This window comes from Calypte anna, chromosome 2 (assembly GCF_003957555.1).
Source record: "Calypte anna isolate BGI_N300 chromosome 2, bCalAnn1_v1.p, whole genome shotgun sequence".
Classification (NCBI taxonomy): domain Eukaryota; kingdom Metazoa; phylum Chordata; class Aves; order Apodiformes; family Trochilidae; genus Calypte; species Calypte anna.
The window spans coordinates 24,866,090-24,885,831 of NC_044245.1; positions in this window are offsets into that span (position 1 = coordinate 24,866,090).

The following is a 19,742-nucleotide window of genomic DNA, read 5'->3' on the forward strand; positions in this document are numbered from 1 at the left end:
TTTTTACTCCCTTTTTAATATCCGTGGCATAGTCTAATAGCTATGAAGGTGTTTGCTTCTCTGTGAAAATCTCCCTGTGCAAGAAGAAAATTGTCAACTACAGTTTTTGGTGATGTATTTTTTGGTTAGGTGTGTGTAAATGTTATATATAACCACTTAAGACTCAGTACCATGCAGTTAGCAACCTTTTTTTTTTCTGGTGATGTACACTCAGCTTTCCATATTCTGTATATTAGAGTGGTCCCTATACTAGAGCTACATGCAGAACCACATATAGAGCCATGCCTGCTTTTTTGTATTATTTAACTCATTATTTAAACTTGTAATATCTTAAGGCAATTACGCATGGGAGGATAGATTTTTTTTGAAAATATTTTGTAAATTTGTTGCTGTATAGGATAGCATGAAAGTACATTTAAATAGGAACAAGGCTAGGATGGAGAGCTGTGAAATATTTACTTGGAACTGCATAACTTGCAGCTGAAGATTTTGCCTTCCACGACTAAAGCCCGAGCTCAACAAACAAGATATGTTTCTATTTTTCTTTTCTTCTTCTGGTGGGTTGTTGTGTTTGATATTTGCAAATTGCACTAAATCTTCCATTATCCATGGAAATGACCTTCTGTCCTTTGTTCTGTATGGAGAATTTTTGTTTCTTATGAAATGTCATAAGCATTTCCACACTTGTGAGCCAAATGCACTTATGGAAAATAAAAATAATCGTATGCTTTTGAGGTTTGGAAGGAAGAAATGTTATCTGGCTTGCTCAAATTGTATTGACCCCACTGCAGTCTTTGTACGTGCGGGGAAAAAAGCTGTAGAAGACTTTACCCTATCTGGCTTTAGCCTTATTACAGCTTTCAGTTTCTATCAATCCATCTCAGGAAGAGGACTTTGCATAGTAAGAGGCTCTTTAGCATAGAAGTTTTGACTGAGCCCAAGGTGTAAAATACTGTGGTGTTCTAATTGGCTAGTTCATGATCCTAGATAAAGGATTTTTTAAAAATTCTCTTTCCACTGAGGCTCTTTCAGAATATATTCACGTTTTTAATTTGACTAAATAGATACTTAAGACCAGAAATCACAATCCTTCACTTACCTGGGTCTGGAAGTACTCTTCTATTTCATAGCACTTTATAATTTTGAGTTGTCCTTCTTCCATTCTCATGCTGCATGTCATTTTTTGATTCATTCCCTTATGGAAGTGTACAAAGCTGTACAGCTGCAGCTGTGCAATAGCTGCCTCAGATAGCTCTCTCATCCTGTGATGGTAATATTTAGTCTAACAAGTGAGAATACTGGTAGCTTTCCAACATTGTCATCCTAGCAAAATGTCTTATTTTTGTAAACATCTGTTATGTTATCCTTAAAATTTACTTTCCATGTAAAATGATGTTGAAATGTTATTCCTAGAGATGCTATGAAACTGTCTACATTGATTTTTTGGTTTTGTTTTTTTTTTAATGTAGAAGCAGTGTAGTAGTGTTCAGTGCTATGCCACGTCTGCACAAAAAGTAGGATACCTTAATCTAAAACATGCTTGTGAGATTCACTGTCAGAGAAGAAATGGTTATGTGTCATTGATATGTGCCACATGGTCCTTCTTGTCCTGCTGCTTCCTTCATGCCAGGCTCCATGTGGGACTGAGTATCTGGAGGTTTTGTTAGTCATATCTTGAGTCCAAGGCAAATCAAAGGGATTCCATGGCATGCAGCACTGATGCAGCTCTGCAAGACTTGCCTGAGAAACTTAAGGCAATGCTGTGCCCTTCTTAAGAATTCTGTCCTTATGTTCATAAAATTAAGTGATATGAACAAAGCAACTTGTTTAAATCAGCTACAAATTATTTGATATTGGTTAGAAATACTCCCTCTGTGAATATTTCTTTCTCCTAGTACTGTAATTTAACAAGCTGTAACAGAAATAAATGGAAAGGGACGCAGTGATGAGACATTCTTCAAAGAAATTGTTCTGTATTCCATATATAGTGCATTTGCTTTGGTGAGTAGAAGAGCTGACTTTTAACACTTATTACAAGAGTATTTAGCTAAAATATTTTTAATTCCAGAGTGTAAAAACCTCATTTCTTTTAGGGATGCAATCGTGACAGTTACTGCTTCCCCACACATCCTGCAGACTTGGTTCAAAGGTTTATTTTATTCTTCAGACATGTTTTGCAGACCACTCATGTAGAAGGAATACAGCCTAATCTTTTTGCCTCCTTTGTCTTTCACAGCACAGGTGCTTCCAGCTTGATCTTTAGAGATACTGACTGCTTGCAAGTGTTCAGAGCTTCTGAAGATCAGCCCTCCCACACAAAAGAAGAAAGCATAGTCTTTTTTTTTCCTCCTATTTTAGGTACTCTTTTGGGGAAAATACTTGTATACCTGTGTATAACTTTAAGTAGGGTTAGCAACGATTATACCAAGTTATGTAAGACATGAAAAGAACAACCACAATTCTTGGTCTGGTTTGTATGTCCTGAGGAGCTGATAACACCACCTTCCATTACATTCCAAAGATCTTATTTATTTTGTATTTCTGTCTTTCTAATGTTTACTGGAAGCCTTTTGGCATATTAATGTGGTTATTTTTGACTGTAGTATACTACTAGTTTTTATGCAGTATTTATCTATGTTTCACACGCAGGAGTGCTACAGGACACTATGTACAAAATAAATCTTCCAAAATAGGTTTTTAAGAATTTTAATATTACATGAAATGCAGCCAACAGATGCTTATTGAAGCAAAGCACATTATTCAAAATTAACTTCCAGAGTGGAACAGAAAGGGATCTTTACAAGCTGTGGTTTTAGCTGATTTAGCCCCTGTATTTTATCTTTTCCTGGAATTTTAAGTGGTTGAGAGAAACTCAAAGGATTGAATTATATAATATAGTAGTTTCCTCTAGATTTTGGCATGTATTTTGGAAAATACCATGTATTTGGAGAAAGAAAGTTATATTTGCCCAAACATGGAAGTGATAAACAAGAACAAATTGGAAAAAAAAAAAAAGAAAAAAAAAAAAAAGAAAAAAAAGAGGAAAAAAAAGAAAAAAAAAAAGAAAAAAAGAGAAAAAGAAGAAAAGAAAGAAAAGAAAAGAAGAAGAAAAAAGAAAAAAGGGGGGGAAAAAGAAAAGAAAAAGAAAGAAAAGAAAAGAAGAAGAAAAAAAGAAAAAAAAGGGGGGGAAAAAGAAAAGAAAAGAAAAAAAAAAGAGGACTTGCTTGGAGGAAATAAGAAGTTCACTGTAAATTAAAACGGCCCCCAGGCGACTTAAGTTTTCAGAATCAGCACTTGGATAACCTGTGGCCCTGCGTCACTGACTTTGGCCTTATTGGAACAGTTACAATTTCTCATGTCTGAGTAGTTCTGTAGCTTTTCAGACATGCACTTCAGGACCTGAAAAATTGGTTCTTGTCAATGTCATAGAAGAGCTTTCACCCTTTTATATAAATTAATATCCCACATTTGCTCCTCTCTCCTGCTTTAGGGCACTGTCAGGCAGCAGTGAGTGAAATCATATTGGAGTGTGCTTTTCTTTTATGTGAGATTTCAATTTCTAACATGCTTGCTCATGGCTATTAATGGCTAATAGCTTGAAAGAAAAAAAAATTGGCTGTGATATCTGTCAATAGCTGATACTTTCCTGTAGTTTAGAGAGCGTGTTGGTTCAAAGAATGAGTATGTTTCTAACTGCTATTCTTGAAAGATACAAAAATACCTAGATGGTGGTAAGCAGGATTTTTCTCTCCTTGCTCTGCATTGGGAAAGGCTGTGTCTTGTAGAATAACGCTGAGAATACATACTGAACATATAATGATTTATAATGGGGGGGGGGAAATAGTACCAGAACCAATATCTGAATCTTCTAAATGTAGTACAGTAGGATCAGTCCATTATAAGTATCACTAAGTTAATATTTTCCTTATATTATTTGTGACCTCTGTCATTCCTAAATCTCTAGGCTTTAATTTAATTTAAATTTTAATTTAATTCTTGTAAATTCTGCATAGAGAAATTGTTATCATTACTAAACTAGTTCAAAATTCCAAACTAATTTTTGTGTCTTCATTTCTCATTAGTTCTTAAGTTAAGAAAATTCCTTGCTTCAGCCTTTTTTGTTATTCACATCAAGGCAAAACTCCCCCACCTGGGAAGGTAAGAGTGGGTGTCAGCTCAAAAGCATATGTGAAATACATTATCAGAGTTAATGGCTGAAAAATGAGAACTTACAAATTCTGCTAATGTGTGGCTGTGCAAATCTCTGTACCTTTTGTGGATAATGTAAGTAATGTCCTCTGCACTCCAGAGGTTCTGCTTGTGGAAAGGAGAATAGTTCTATTTTGAATTAACTTTTGGGGGTTGTTTTGTTCGGTTGTTTTTTTTTTTTTCTTTTTAGCACAGCATAAGCCCTGGAGTGCAGCTGCATGAAGTTTTTGATAATGCAGAACTTTATTAGTATACATCAACTTTCTGGATTTTTTTTAATTCAAAAAACTGACTATTTTAGATTCTTACAACATCAGGTAAATAAATCTGATTACTAAACATCTTTAGCACCTAACTGTCCTGGTTTCACAAATGCTGTCATGTAGGAGTTCCAGGTAGGATCTCTAATGGATTTCTCTGGTTTTTACAAGAATTCTTTTGAGCATTTGCATATTATTTTCCAGTAGACCCTATCTGTCTTTTGATTTGAAGTAATGTGCAAGAGATTGAAAATAAGCACAGCATTATTACAGGTTTTTAAGTCAAATTGTGGTCGTGATCTGTCAGTTCCATAGTTTTTGTATTGTTGGCAAATTTGGATTTTAAATTAGTTTCAGTTTCATTGTTCTGGGGTGTTGTTCTGCACAATAAAAATCTTGATCTGTGTCATTTTCTCCTACAAAACAAATTCTAAGGTGAAGGTGACAGTCACATTACAGGCTAAAAGTTAATAACTATCAAACAGATAACTTTTCCAATAAAATAATGAGCTGTACACAACCTGTGGAATATTTTGGAAGTCAAGGAAAGCAGTGATTGCAAAACTGTTGATTTCAGTTTTGTTTTACAGGTTTGTAAACGTCATCCTAAAAATAAATGTAGAGGCCTAGATACTCTGAAGCACATCAGTCATTTCTGCAAAGCCCAGGATTTTGCTGCCTATTGTTGTAGTGACCATGTATGCTGAAACCTAAGGAGTGCACACAGCTTAGGAAGCCAGAGCAGTGAAGTACTCAGTGATGTGACTTGCATGAAGTTGCAGTACATGAAGTTGCATGAAGTTGCACCAGTCCCCGACTGGTGGATGAGGGGAGGGCTGTGGATGTGGTCTACCTGGACTTCAGCAAGGCCTTTGACACCGTCTCCCACAGCATCCTCCTGAAAAAGCTGTCAGCCCACAGCTTGGACAGGGGCACTCTGTGCTGGGTTAGGAACTGGCTGGAGGGCCGGGCCCAGAGAGTGGTGCTGAACGGGTCTGCATCCAGTTGGCAGCCGGTCACTAGTGGTGTCCCCCAGGGATCAGTGTTGGGCCCAGTTCTGTTCAATATCTTCATTGATGATTTAGATGAGGGGATTGAGTCCATCATCAGCAAATTCGCAGACAACACTAAGCTGGGGGGGAGTGTGGATCAGCTGGAAGGCAGGAGGGCTCTGCAGAGGGACCTGGACAGACTGGAGAGTTGGGCTGATTCCAATGGGATGAGGTTTAACACAGCCAAGTGCCAGGTCCTGCACTTTGGCCACAACAACCCCATGCAGAGCTACAGGCTGAGGACAGAGTGGCTGGAGAGCAGCCAGACAGAGAGGGACCTTGGAGTTTGGATTGACAGGAAGCTGAACATGAGCCATCAGTGTGCCCAGGTAGCCAAGAAAGCCAATGGCATCCTGGCCTGTATCAGGAACAGCGTTGCCAGCAGGTGATTCTGCCCCTGTACTCAGCGCTGGTGAGGCCACACCTTGAGTCCTGTGTCCAGTTCTGGGCCCCTCAGTTCAGGAAGGAGATTGAGGTGCTGGAGCGGGTCCAAAGGAGGGCAACCAGGCTGGTGAAGGGACTCAAGCACAGATCCTGTGAGGTGAGGCTGGGGGAACTGGGGCTGTTCAGCCTGGAGAAGAGGCGGCTCAGGGCAGACCTCATCAGTCTCTACAACTCCCTGAAAGGAGGGTGTAGCCAGGTGGGGGTTGGTCTCTTTTCCCAGACGACTTTCAACAAGACAAGAGGGCATGGTCTTAGGTTGTGCCAGGGGAAGTTTAGGTTGGATATGAGAAAGAATTTATTTACAGAGAGGGTGATCAGGCATTGGAATACTTCTGCCCTGGGAAGTAGTGGATTCTTCGTCCCTGGAGATATTTCAAAAGAGACTGGATGTGGCACTCAGTGCCATGGTCTAGCAACTGCAACGGTGGTTCAAGGGTTGGACTTGATGATCTCTGAGGTCCCTTCCAACCCAGCCAATTCTATGATTCTATGATACATTGTAAAGGTCCAGGCAGGGAACAGAACCAAAGTATTTTCAACTCCAGTCCCGGTACAAGAAAGTGACTTTGTACACTGAACATTTTTTTTGCCATAGTGCAGGGTAACACTCCTGCTCTTCTTCTCTAAAGTTGTTGGATCCTTGCCAGCCTTTCCAATCATGGCAGTTTTAGGGCAGTGCAATATAAAGAAGATTTTTGGTGTGTGGGTTTGGGTTCTTGTTTGGTTGTGAGGGGTTTTTTGGTTTTTTGTTTTTTTTAAGTAAGGCACAAGTTGCCTAGGTTGCACCTACAAGCTTGGTTAGAATGGAAGAAGATAAATTTATATTTTATGGCATGTACACAATTTTATAAAGGCTAGACCACTTCAAATTGTCTATCTGAAGAACAAATTTGAGTCTTTTCCCTGTAAAAGTAACTTTCCATTTTAAGTATGTATTCGCCTCTGAGTTGTCAAATTATTGCCATCAGGCAAGCTAAAAATTCAAGTCTTTTAATTAGAGGTTTGTCGATTAGCTCCTTTTTATGTTTGGTTAGGTTTTTTGGGTTTTTTTCTTGAAGGGGTAGGGAGGATAGTTTGTATTTTTGGAAGGAAGAGAAAGGCAGGGAGTTATTTTGGTTTTAGAAGGAATAAATGTCCTATATTATATAAACTAAAGACATGTATGTTCTCAGCAAAATGTCAGAACAAAGACAAAATCTCTGCATGAGAGAGCTTACTGTGTAGGAGGACCTTTATGTAGCAGATCAGCTGCATTAAGCTAGAAATTACAGTATTTAATTCACTGTGAAGTTCTAATGTGAGCCTGTCCCACAGGCTCTGTGGAAAGCTGTGTGCAGAAGTTCATGTCATTTGGTTCAGGCATACTTAAAACACAACTTTACTTGGGCAAAAAAAAAATATTTCTAGAAGGATGTTAGTAGAATTAGCATTATTTCTGGTAGTGATACATTTTGGGAAGGAGACTGGAAGTTTGCTGCAGGGGATGGGAAGTGTCTTTGTATTACCAATGCCAGACTGAAGTCAGATTCAGTTCCACTTGAATGTGTAGGATCTAAAGTAAAAATGGAAATATCAGAAAGAATAGGATAAACAACACTGAAAGTATTTGCTTGCTGGGGTGGAGGAAGCCAGTGAAGTGATTCATGGTTTGTAAGAAGGAATGCTTCTGTGGAAAGGGTTTTTAGCAACTGTGGGAGTACCAAGTAGGAATTAAGAAAAGCAACAGAGGAGGTAGGAGTACTTTCAGAGCTTCAGAAGAAGGACAATCAGACAAGGGTTTCAGCCACAGGGAGTAAGAGAAAGGACTTGTTCTTTTTCAAGGACGCACTGCAAAGGGAGTATCACCAGGACTTGGCAAAATAGTCAGAGTGGTGAGAGAGAATGACTACAAAATTATAGATGTGTTGTTCTGAGAAACAGGAGATTGTTGGAGCTGTAAAAGCACAGAAAAGTGATTTTGAATGTGGACAACTGCTGTGATATTATAAGGATAGTCAAGTGGTGAGTGTACTTGAACACAGCTGAATATTCCCATTGGAACTGCCACACTGAAGATTTTGGTATTTAAGTAGGTGTGATATAGCAAATTTTGGCTCTTCAATTGCATTTCTGCCTTTCTCTCTTGTTTACACTTTGAAGCTAGGTACAAAGAACCTTTAACAATCATGTGGTTTTTTAGTATAAGCCAAGTGCACAGTTTTTGTGAAAGCAGAAAGTCTATGAAAGTTGCATAAATGTGACATGACAGCCCCTGCAGTAATAGTAGCATCTTACTTCAGGTATTGGTAGTGTGACTGCTACAATATGGCTGAACTTAATCTGAAATACTGGGATGGGAACACTGACAGAATATGGTGGATTTTCTTTCTAAAAGATCTCATTGTTTCACAGGCCTTTAAAATTACTAAATAAATAAAACGAAGTAATTTTCAGGTTGACTTCAGCTGCCTACTTTGACTAGCTATTATTCATGAGTATATTATGCCTTTTTTCCAGAGATTAAAGACTTCGTATCACCACCTCCTTTTTAATGTCTTTAACTTGAATTCTGTCTTGAAACAGTTTGTTAAAGCTTTATAAAAAGTTCGTATCAAGAAGAACATAACATATTCCAAAATGAGATTCTTTAGAGTAATCTTGAGTAGTGTTCTGCTAGCAAACCTGTCCCCTGATTTTAAGATGATGCTAAATCTTGTATTGATATTTATACTTGAAAGCCTACTTGTTTAGTTTTTCTCCTCTACATTTACTTATGAGGAGTTTTACTCTATTGTAACAACTTAAATGTTAGGATCACTATATTTAGTGAGTAAAGTCGTGCTTAGATATGAGTTAGAGCTGCTGAAACTGAACCTAAATCCCACTTGCCCCTTTTCCCCTCCTCCACCCATTAAAAAAATAATGAGGTATAATCTTTCTCAGTGGTGCAGTTACTTTATTATAAACTTTAAAAAGCATAAAAAAATGAAAAATTAATTCAGTTTCCTTCGAGTAGCCCTGGAGATAACTGTATATCCACATAGGAGTTTTTGCACTGTTTCTACCAAAATTCAAATACAACTTCAAATCTTTTGAGCTCATAACCAAGATTTTGCACATCATTAAGTGAGCAAGCAAGGCTGCCTTGGCAATCATCACAGATGCTTCTTTTTTCTGCGAGAATAGTAAACACTTGTTCTCTCTCTGCATGACTGAATTGCACAACAAAGAAACAAAAAGGTCTCTCTCTCAATCTCTTTTACTCAATATTAGCTGCAATTTTTGTCAGACACTGCACAGCTTTGGCCAGCTTGTTGGGGAAAAACAATCATTTTTCTCACTATCACTGTGTAATTTAAATTGTATTGGAAAGGCAGGATGCATGGCTGTATAAATTGTTAATAACAAATTGTTGGAGTTGAGTATTTTCTCTATCACAACAGTCATTGATTATTCCTTCTAAAAGGCTGTTTCCTCACCCAGATATGTGTCAGAATACCGAGTGCCATTTCCAGGAGCACTTTATTACCAGAACTATTGGATTTACTCTAGTAGTTCTTTTAGAATCCTCAGCAGAATTTTAGGTTATTGGTGCCACTTCAGTCTAAGTTGCGAAGCATTTAAGTATCTTTTAGGAATGCCTAAGCAAGATCTTAAGCATGTTTAATGGAAACTTGAACAGCTCCGTTGAAGGCCTTTTTGTGTTTCATAGCAGCTTTACAGTCTGTAATGAGAAAAATGCTTGTTTTCTAAAAAAACAGGATTAGTGCACAACAAGAAGTAGATGTACACTGGAATATCCTTTTGGCTTTTGGGAAGTAAGCCTGCAAGTAGTAAAGCATAATCTTTTAACTAAATCACATAAATTATGTGTTATAAGAAATCTCTTCCTGCCATTCATTGGGGGAAAGAAAAAAAAAAAAAAGATGGCATTTTGTCCAGGCTATCTTAAACAAACATTTTCAAAGCTAGATGCTTACTGGTGGTATATAGATTCATGTCTAGTCAAAAGATTGTCTTTTTGCATAACCTTAGCTGGCTACATTTTTATCTTTATGGAGAAAGGCAGATCACACCAGGCTGAGGTAAGTTTCTGGAGATAAGCAAGATGAATGTCTTGCTGATGATGCTTATGTGTTTCCTTGAGGTCTCTCATGGTTAAATGCTAAAGTTAAGTGAAATTAGTATCTTCCATGATGAAAGCTTTCTTGAACAAACACCTAAAAATAAAAGTGATAGATAATGTGCTTTCTTAAACTTGTGTCAATAGATCAGTTTTATTACTTTTTGCTTTTACCATAATATCTAGGAACTATAGGTATGCATGAAGTGCTTGAGGATGTATGACCACAGAACAAAAAGCCAGTCCTAACTCCAAGTACAACCTAAGTATGAAACAAGATGACAGAAGAATACAGAAACACAGAAGGCTTAAAAGGGGCAGTGGGAGTGCCTGGGCGGCTGTAGTCACAACCCATCAGCAAACCAAAAATCATGATTTAGTTTTGCAAACATCACAGCAAAAGTGGTTTGCAGAGTGGAGGCTGGATAGCATTGTAACTTTGAGGATGTTTCAGAGGAGTGCCTCTGAGGGGGAAGAGGCATGGAGATGAATGTTTGGAAAGCAAATCCGTGGCCACTGCAAACAGATGGGAAGTTTAGACCATGGTTTAGGGCAAGGTCACCTAGAGTAGGGTGCTTAGGCTGTGTCCAGTTCTGTTTGTAGTATCTGAATTGATGGAGACTTCAGCCTCCGTGGCCAACCAACCTGTTCCAGTATTTGGTTACCCACATAGTCAAGAAGTGTTTTCTTATATCTAAGTGGAATTTCTTATATTTCAACTCATGCTTATTGCCTTTTATCCTCTTTCTGGGTACCACTGAAGAGAGCCTTGCTTCATTGTCTTTACATTCTCCCAACCAGTATTTGTACACACTGCCAAGATCCTCCTGAGCTTTCCATTCTCCAGCCTGGACAGCCCCAGCTCTCCCAGCCTCTCCTGATATGACAGATGCTCCAATCCCTCAATCCCCTTTGTGGCTCTGTATTGGAATTACTTCACTTTGTCCATATTATTCTTTCAGTGGAGAGCCCAGAACTTGACTCAGCTCTCTAAATGTGATTCACTAGGGCTGCGTAGAGGGGAAGGATCAACTCTCTCAGCCTGCTAGTAGTGATCCTCTTAATTGAGCCCAGAAGAATGTGCTCTGTCTTTGCCAACATCTTATGAAGTTTGGCTTGATGAAAGCCAGAAAACTGAATTAAAGGATGAACATAGTTAACTTGGGATGGTACTGTCCCTGTATCCTTCTTATTCCAGTTTTCTCAGTCACCAGCTGTACTAGGCATACCCACCATGAAGTGTTAGTAAGAAAAGTTGCTTTACATAGATATTATTTCCATCACTAAGGTGGTGCATATGGCTTTATATAGTATCTTCAAATGAAAATCTATTTAATCTGCTATCAGTTTGTGGATCTTGAGCTGTAAAGCGGGCATCTTGGCCAGGAGAGGAAAACAGACTGCCTGTTGTCTCATCTGCTACACACTGGATGACAGAGAGCAAAGATGGCACCTTCTTGGGGAGTAATACAAGTTGCACAATTAGGGGAGGCTGGAGTGCAGGGTGGGAAGGGATTAAAGAGGTAGCACGAACCCCATATCAGGAGGGAGATGGAAGAACTGCATGAGTGCTGTGTGAGCTTGCCTCCAGGATGATGATGAGGAGACTTTAAGGGGGCTTGGATGGGCTAACAGGGTGGATGTTAAAATGGAAAGCCTTTCCATATGCTCCCTTCATGAAACAGATGATGTAGCATTTCCATGTAAGGCACAGGCTGATTTGAGGTCCTTCACTCTGACCTGTAGAATCACTATTAAACTTACCTAGGTGATGTAGGTACTAACAACAAGAAAAGCATGGAAATTTATTCTGAAGTTGGGTGCTACTGCTGATTAAAATACTTTGAGGTAAAGACTTTTTAGCAGTAGAAACCATTTGTCTGATCCAAAATTTCTTTCACTAAGTTACTGATGCTTCCTGACCTCGTGCAATGGCACTGTGTGGGAGCAACACACTTCACGTACATTTCCAAAAGATGGCAACCTTAGGCTTCCAAACTGGGGCCTCCACTGAACAGCTCTGCAGCTCTTACCACAGTTCACAGTGGAGGCTGTTAGAAAAATCTGGGTTCTCACAGACTGACCTTAATTTTATCCATCTATCCTATTTCCCATATTTTTCTACATTTAAAATAGAATTTATGTGACTCGGTTGAAAAATGGGCAATTACCCAAATGTATTTCCATGCCTAAAGGAAGGGGAGGATAGGAAACCTCATGATCTCCTATCTCTGGGTTTCATTCTGTGACTTCTTATCTACAGGAGAGAGGCTCTGCTAGCAGTCTGTGCTGAAATGAGCCTCCTGTGGTACACTGATAAAGCAGAGACAAAAGCTTTCAGCAAAAGCATGAGAAAGGAACTGCTTAATTTGATGAACTGTAGTATATTTACCCTTGTCTTACTGAATTACTAAGACTTTATATACACAGCCCACTAGTCTTGTCTGTATCAGTGTACTTTAAATGGCACTTGCTACCATTTTGAAACCCTGTGTAAATCTGGATAGATACAGTCTTTCACTTGAGATGCCATAAGGTACTTGGCATCTTTCTAATGCATTCATTTTTATTTCTTCACAAATCCTTTTTTTTTTCTTTGTTAGTATTTATTTTCTGTTTTGCTTTCTGTTCAGTTAAGCAATTCTTGCTTTTTTTGTGGTTTTGTTTTCATCAGAAATTTTTCTTGTGAGTAGGTAAGGACAGAAACTTCACAGACCATTTCATCAAAAATATAGTTGTTTTAGAATGTTTTGTCAAACTGTGTAGATGTGACTGAAGCTGCATTCATGAAAACAGAAAATTCTCATCCTAAAGACTAAATTCTATGCTTTTATATTACAGGATCATTGCTTGATGGAAAATCAAGCATCTTGCTTTTTTTCCAAAAGTCACGTTTGGAAACCATTAGCTTGGAAAATTCCATCTTGGTTTGGTTTCAAGCCAGATTTTGAAATCCCAGCTTTTGTGAAGCAGAAATGTCTTTCTCCAGGCAACCCTAGCAGCAGGGTCAAAGGCTGAGCCCCACTTCATTTTTATGCCAAAGCTTTTCACTTCTGCAGTTGTTCCTCTTCTTCTTCCCCTTCTCAGTCCCGGGATAAACCTCATTTTGCTTGTTCCTTATGATTTCCTCTTGCATAATTGAGCAGCATCACTGTGGAGGGGTGAGCACTGGCCTAGGCTGCTACAATCTTTCGTGGGCAGCAGAGCTTGGAGAGAATGTTGAGAGTGTTTTTGCTGCTTTTTGCTTTTGTGCAGAAACGTGATTTCAGTGTGGACCGTAAGGATACTTTTCTTCCACAGTGGTCAGTCTTTTTTAACCAACTCATTGTAATCAAATGGTATCACTTCATATTACTCTTTTATTCTTGCTTAGGTTTGTTGCCTGCATAGATGCAATTTCAGACTGGGATCTTATCTCTGTGAAGTTTATCCTGTGCTTCAGCACGCGTCACTGCAGTGTCTTAGCATCTCAGTGTCCAGTATGTTTTTCCTTGCCACCCCTGTGGAATAGAAAATTTATTTTCTATCTGCTTTTAACAATGAAAACCAGGGATCTGAGGAAGCTGAAGGCCAGATGGAATAGAATGGAGAAAGGGAAAGCAGCTCCCATGCATAGTTTTTAGGTGTTTGGCACCCTAATTACCTCTGTTAAACAGTTGGGGTGAAGGATGTTGCATATTGAGAAGGGTGGTCTGAAAGAGCCGGAATTCTCAGCGGGAAGCCACGCTGAGCCAATTAACAGGAACAGGGATGTCTCTGAAATCCTGCCTCCTTATGCAGCTTTGGCATTCAGTTTTCTGTGGGCAATAGGCACCTCCTTCCCTTGGCACTCCTGCCAGTGTATGCAAGGCTTGTTCCCTGAGCTTTGGGCTGTGCTTTTATCTCTTTATGTCTTTTATTTTGGGAAAAAAAAAAAACCAAACCAACACCACCAAACCCGTGGTGTTTTCCATCTTTTTCACAACCCTTATGTGTGAATCAGGAGTTTAAGCATTTAACCTGAGCAGTTTCTGAGGGCTTGCTGCTCACTTGGGCATATTGAAGTAGCATCTCCCAGGTCCTGGGGGAGTGCCCAGCTGAGTGGGCTGCCCAGGAGGCTGGACCTGGGGAGGGAGCGGTTCTGCCAAGGCTGCCTGAGTCTGCTGGGAGGGATGAGGGGAGTTGGAGGAGGGGTAACTTCTGGAGTTGGCTTTCATCTTCCAGACTTGTTCGTGCGTTTTAATGTGACTCCAAAACTAGTCCAAGGGGTGTGTGCAATCTGTATTTTTGCCATTCATGTGACTCAGGGGTAAACAGACTGTCCTTCGCATCTTCTGTTCCACTCCCCCTGCTCAGTCTACATTCCAGACTGGTATTTGAGTGAGTTTTGGAGGCAGAAGATGAACATCCTCTTGCTGAAGAGACCTTTAACCCAGGTGTCTCCTGTTTTTTCCATTGAGTGCTCTAACCAGCAGGATACTGTGTGAAAATGAACACTTGCAACAATTTCTTCCTCTCTGGCTGATTTTAAAAGAAAGTGTTCACCCTTTCATTTTGTGAAGAACTCTGAGCTCCTGCTGTAGGCTGGGTATGTTCCAAGTACAGGTATTAAGCTCCTTGGGGGCCAGAATGAAACCTGAGGAGTTTGAATCTTCAATTACAAGAGGCAAGTGAGATAGCTGCCAAGATGCTTCATTTTCTGCTTATACAGAAGCAGAGTTTTTAGAAAACTTTCAGGTTTAAGTGAGAGGAGTCCCATAGAACAGGCTCTTGCAGCTGCCTGGATTATGGTTTTGGAATTGCTATACAGTTATGTAGGTGTTAAAGTTCCTTGTTGAATGTAGCCTCAACTGAGTAGGGCCCCATGTTAGTGCCCTTGCTTTTTTTCCTATCTTTTCATCTATTCTATTTCCAAACCTGTTAAAAAGAAAAAAAGTTGCTAATCATAATTTCTTTAATACTTTACCTGATAATCATGTCTCTGTATTATTGCTCATCATTCTAACTACTTCTTTCAATCATCTAGCTTGTTTTAAATCCGTATAACTTCTTTCTAGAGAAGATAATTAGATTTAATTTTAAGCATTGGATTTTTTTATAAAGTGCTGTCATTATTGAACCTACTGCTTTTCATTCATCAAGGATCAAAATTTAATGGATTTCTCATACATCATTTTACAAAATTTTGTATTTAAGCAAACACTTTTTTTCCCTCTCACTTTTAACTGTATTTTACCTCTGTATATTACTGTATATTACCTCTGTATTTTTCCTTTGAGGATGCTGGGCCATTGCCAACTACAAGGCATTACTTCTTACTCCATCATATTAATTTATAGTACAGGTTGAGGGAAGCAGTCTCACTGTTCAGGATAGACTGTAGATCTCTGGTGACAGAATTTTATCCATACACTTATATACAAAATATCAGAAAAAATGTCTGTTTTCTGGACTAATTCCAGTCTAATAGTGTATTCTTTATTTGGGCTGATTACATTGGTCACAGTTCAAAGAAAATGCACATGTTTATTCCAATACCTTTTCCCCTGAAAAATCTCGGGAACTAAAAATTATCATGGTAAAATGTTCATTTCTACCTTTGTATTTGGCAAGAAAGAAACTAGAAGATGATTTGCCATTCAAGACCTGAACAAAATTTGAAAATTACTTCAGATTTTCCCAGGCAGAAACTTAATTCTCTCCATTATGACTGGCATTTCAGCTGCACACATAGCCCCTCTCAAACTTCACTGGGGATAGTTTCCATGGGAACCAGAGAATGAGAACTGATGAGTCTTGAAATAATAAATAATAATCTTGCTTTTCACCAGTGGGCAAAGATTTACTTCTCCAGTGTTGAATGGAAGGCACTAAAGCTTATGTTTTGCAGAGTATAAAGGAAAAAAAAAAAAAGAAATTTTTGGGAGGAGGCCAGGGCTGCTTTGTATACATGTAGGGTTCATACTATCTGTAATAAAAGGGAAAACCACTGCGTTCTCCTGTCCTTGGAGACTTTTTGAATGACAGAAAGGGAAACTCTCTGTTAAAACAAAACACTTGTGGTCCCAGAAAGATGAGGGAGCCATGGTCATGAAGAGAGGAACAGTGCTGCATGCACCTTACCATGACTGAGGATCAGTCACAATGGGGTGGTTTATTGTGATTCCATAGCAGGAAGCAGAGTCCCTAAAGAGTGATGTTAGGTAGTGAATAAAGTCACCCTTGGCTTGGACTGACCAAGAAGGTGCTCTGCTAAGTCAGCCATCACTTGGTTGTCAGAGTCATTCGGATTATTTTCCTCAAATACTGAGAAGAGATGGGAACACTGTGTTTCACTCTTGCAGAGAAAAAATATGGAAAGGATAGAGAATATCTGTCCTTTTTTAGATCTGTGATATCTGTTACAAAAGACGACCTTCAAAATGAGAAGAAAAGCAGGTTCCATGAATCTTACAACAAAGTTCCAGTAGTCTGAAAATGCCAGTGCATAGAAAAGACCAGAAATGCATTCCTTACAGAGACTTAAATTTGATCTTGTAGTTTTAATGTAGTGCATGTCACATTTGAATTATAGGAGGGTAAATGGCAAGATTAATTTTAAATAAATGTTTTTTTCTCTTAAACTCATTTTTATATTCTTTACCATCATCTGATTTGCTGGTGATTTTGAGCCTAAGTATTTAATTACACCTTTGTGTAATTATTTTGATCTCTCATCATTACATTGGTGGAAAAACCTTTTTTTTTTCCTTTTTTATTTGCAATTAGTTGAAATAATAGATCCTGAGGGATAATAGCTATTGTTATTTTCGTATTGTATAATATATCAAACATGGATGTGATTAATCATTTAATCCAGTGATTAAATTAAGAAAGCCCATTTCTGTCCCTTACCAGTAATTAGTATAAACACTGAAGACAATTACTGTATTTAAAAATGAGGACTCAAATTTGAACATAATTATCTTGGCTTGTGAATGATACTAAAAAAAATCAGATTCTTGCATTAAAAAGAAAACCTGTAAAAAGGATTTTTGCATTAAAGAAGTATTTTGTTGGGCTTACGACATACAAAACCAGTTATATTACTGACAATACTAAAGAATACCTAATACAGGAGAGGGATGGAGTGGCAGATTAAGCACAGTTATGGCAAATTCTATATTTGGGTCACTTTATTTGGGCACCCTTAGCCATGCACACAGACCCTGGAAGCAAGAAGTAAAGTAGTAAAGTAGTGCTTATTTTGTTCCTGAACTGTAATACCAGATTTACTAGTGTATGGTATAGAAAATGTCTTCATGTTAGATTACTGCCCTGTAAAGGTCTGGTGATCAAAGGTAAGCAAAAGTGAAGAGTATTTCCATGTTTTTAATGTCTGGAAGAGTTTATTCACTTCTTTCTGCTTTACTGAGACAACTGTTTACTCAGTTCTTAAATTTGCTACTACCTCTATACAGGATGCCTGCCTCGACTTCCAGGACATCACCAGGCTTCTTCACTCCTGTGACCAGCTTCCTTAACTGAAGTTATGCTGGGAGAGAGACTGCTCCTTCTTTTCTCTACATTTGGATGTGGAAGACAACAAGCTACCAAATGCTAACATTGGTAGGTTGCTTAACACTCTGTTTCCTACTGTTCTCTGAGCTAGATCCCTAATTGCTGACCACAGACGCTGTGCAAGATGACTGCTGAGAAACTGTGTAGTGAAATGAGGCAACCAGGTGCCACTAATTCCCAGGGAATGGCATGAGCTTGTGTTAAGCCCACCTGTGCCTGATTAGGGCGGGCCCCCACTGCGCATGAGCAGAGAGGTCAGTTGTTCTTGGAGCAACAGCACCAATCCAGGCTAGTCAACCCTGAGGGCTATAGGCTCAGAGTACTACTCGTGAGTCTCTGCTGGAACACCTGGTTGGGCCTTGAAGCGCCATGCCCTAAAAGAGAGAGAGGGTGAGGCTTGAGTCGCGCATCCGCAGTAACAAGACAAACCCGAGCAATGCTGAGGCCGAGGGTCCGAGACTCAGAAGCCTCACCTTGACGGCGATGAGCTCTAGTGGAGCAATAAAGGTAGCGTGGTGCTGAAAGAAGCAGTTAAAGCCAAGCATGCTGAGTTTGTGATTCAGGCCTTACCTTTTATTGGCCCCCTAATCCTGCTCATGCACAGTGGGGGCCCACCCTAATCAGGCACAGGTGGGCTTAACACAAGATCATGCCACTCCCTGGGAATTAGTGGCACCTGGCTGCCTCATATCACTACAGACTGAATCCTGTTACTACTGCTGAATCATAAATCCCAAGCACTTCCTCTTTTGGAGGAAAAGGCATCAGGGCTGCTGCTTAAGCTGAAGGTCTGGGTGGTGCAGTGAGAGTGAATATGGTGATGATCATATAAGAACAGCAGAAATGGTGGTGGTTCCTAAACATCTGATAGGAGACAGTGGAACAAAAGATAAGGCAGATAAAACTGCCATTTCATCACAACGTGCCCAAATCAAACTGTTTCCTGGGAGACTGAACAATGCTGCGTGCTTATTAATCACAAGAGAAGCTCTCTGCTGTTCTTAAAAGTCCTCCAAAACCTGTCTAACTCAAGTGGGCGAGGATCAGCCCACCCATGACAAACTGCTGTGGCTTTATCCTACATACTGTATATTATCAAAAATGTTATGTCTGCTCTGAACAAAACGCCCAAGTGTGATAAATGTGGGCAACACTCCAAGAAAGTGGGCTTTTCTTCATGAGAAAGCTGAGTTAAAATCAAACTTTAAGTTGGTTAATTAATTTTAATTAGACTAATCTAAAGACCTGCATGAGACACTCATTTTTTTCTAAATGTTGCTGTCACGCTCATGGAAATAAATGTTTTGTGCAGCTCAGTGGGCTGCTAACTAAACTGGTCTGAAATCACATCAATCTTGCAGGGACTTTCTCTTGTAGCTATGACTATATGCTGTGGTCTTTTCTATACTGGTCCTTTGATTCTGTTTTTTTGTACGACTGTAGGTACTTTAAGAAGCCTTTCACTGAAGCATCAGATGTCTTCTTCCTCCAAAGAGAGCATGTATTTCTACTAGGTTAGAGAAGAACTTTTGTAGTCCTGACCATTGACTGTACAGCCATACTCTTGAACTGCATGTGGTAGGTCCCACTGCTGGAATTTTTCCTAGTTTGATATAATGCAAGTCAAAGTTATTGATGCAGCCTTTTTTGTTCTTGAAAATCTGGGTAGAATGATACCAATAGAAAATTCACCTTTTTGTAAAGTGTACTGTCCCAGCAGAAGGCAAAACAATCAGATAAACTTTACCCATACAAGGAAGGTTTTCTCAGTAAGGAAATTATGATCTAAGATTCTTTGGAGAAATATAAGCATGAGTTCGAATCACTAGAAGTCTGTTTATTGTGTACTTAGTCATGTATCATGCTTGATTATCAGTCATCTTTGGTTTACTGTGTTTTACTATTTGAACTTCATTATGAGATGAAAAACTTGAAGAAGCTTTTAAAATGTAAACTAGGTTAAAAAAGGCACTCTTCAGAACTTTGCAAGAGTCATTTAGAAACAGCTTTTTACTATGATGCTCACGTCTAACATCAATATACTGGGGCAAGATTTTATCTGCTGGAATAACAGCATTTTAAATGTTAAAAAAAAAAATTATTCTAGTGAAGGACAGAATCATGAAAATAGAATTA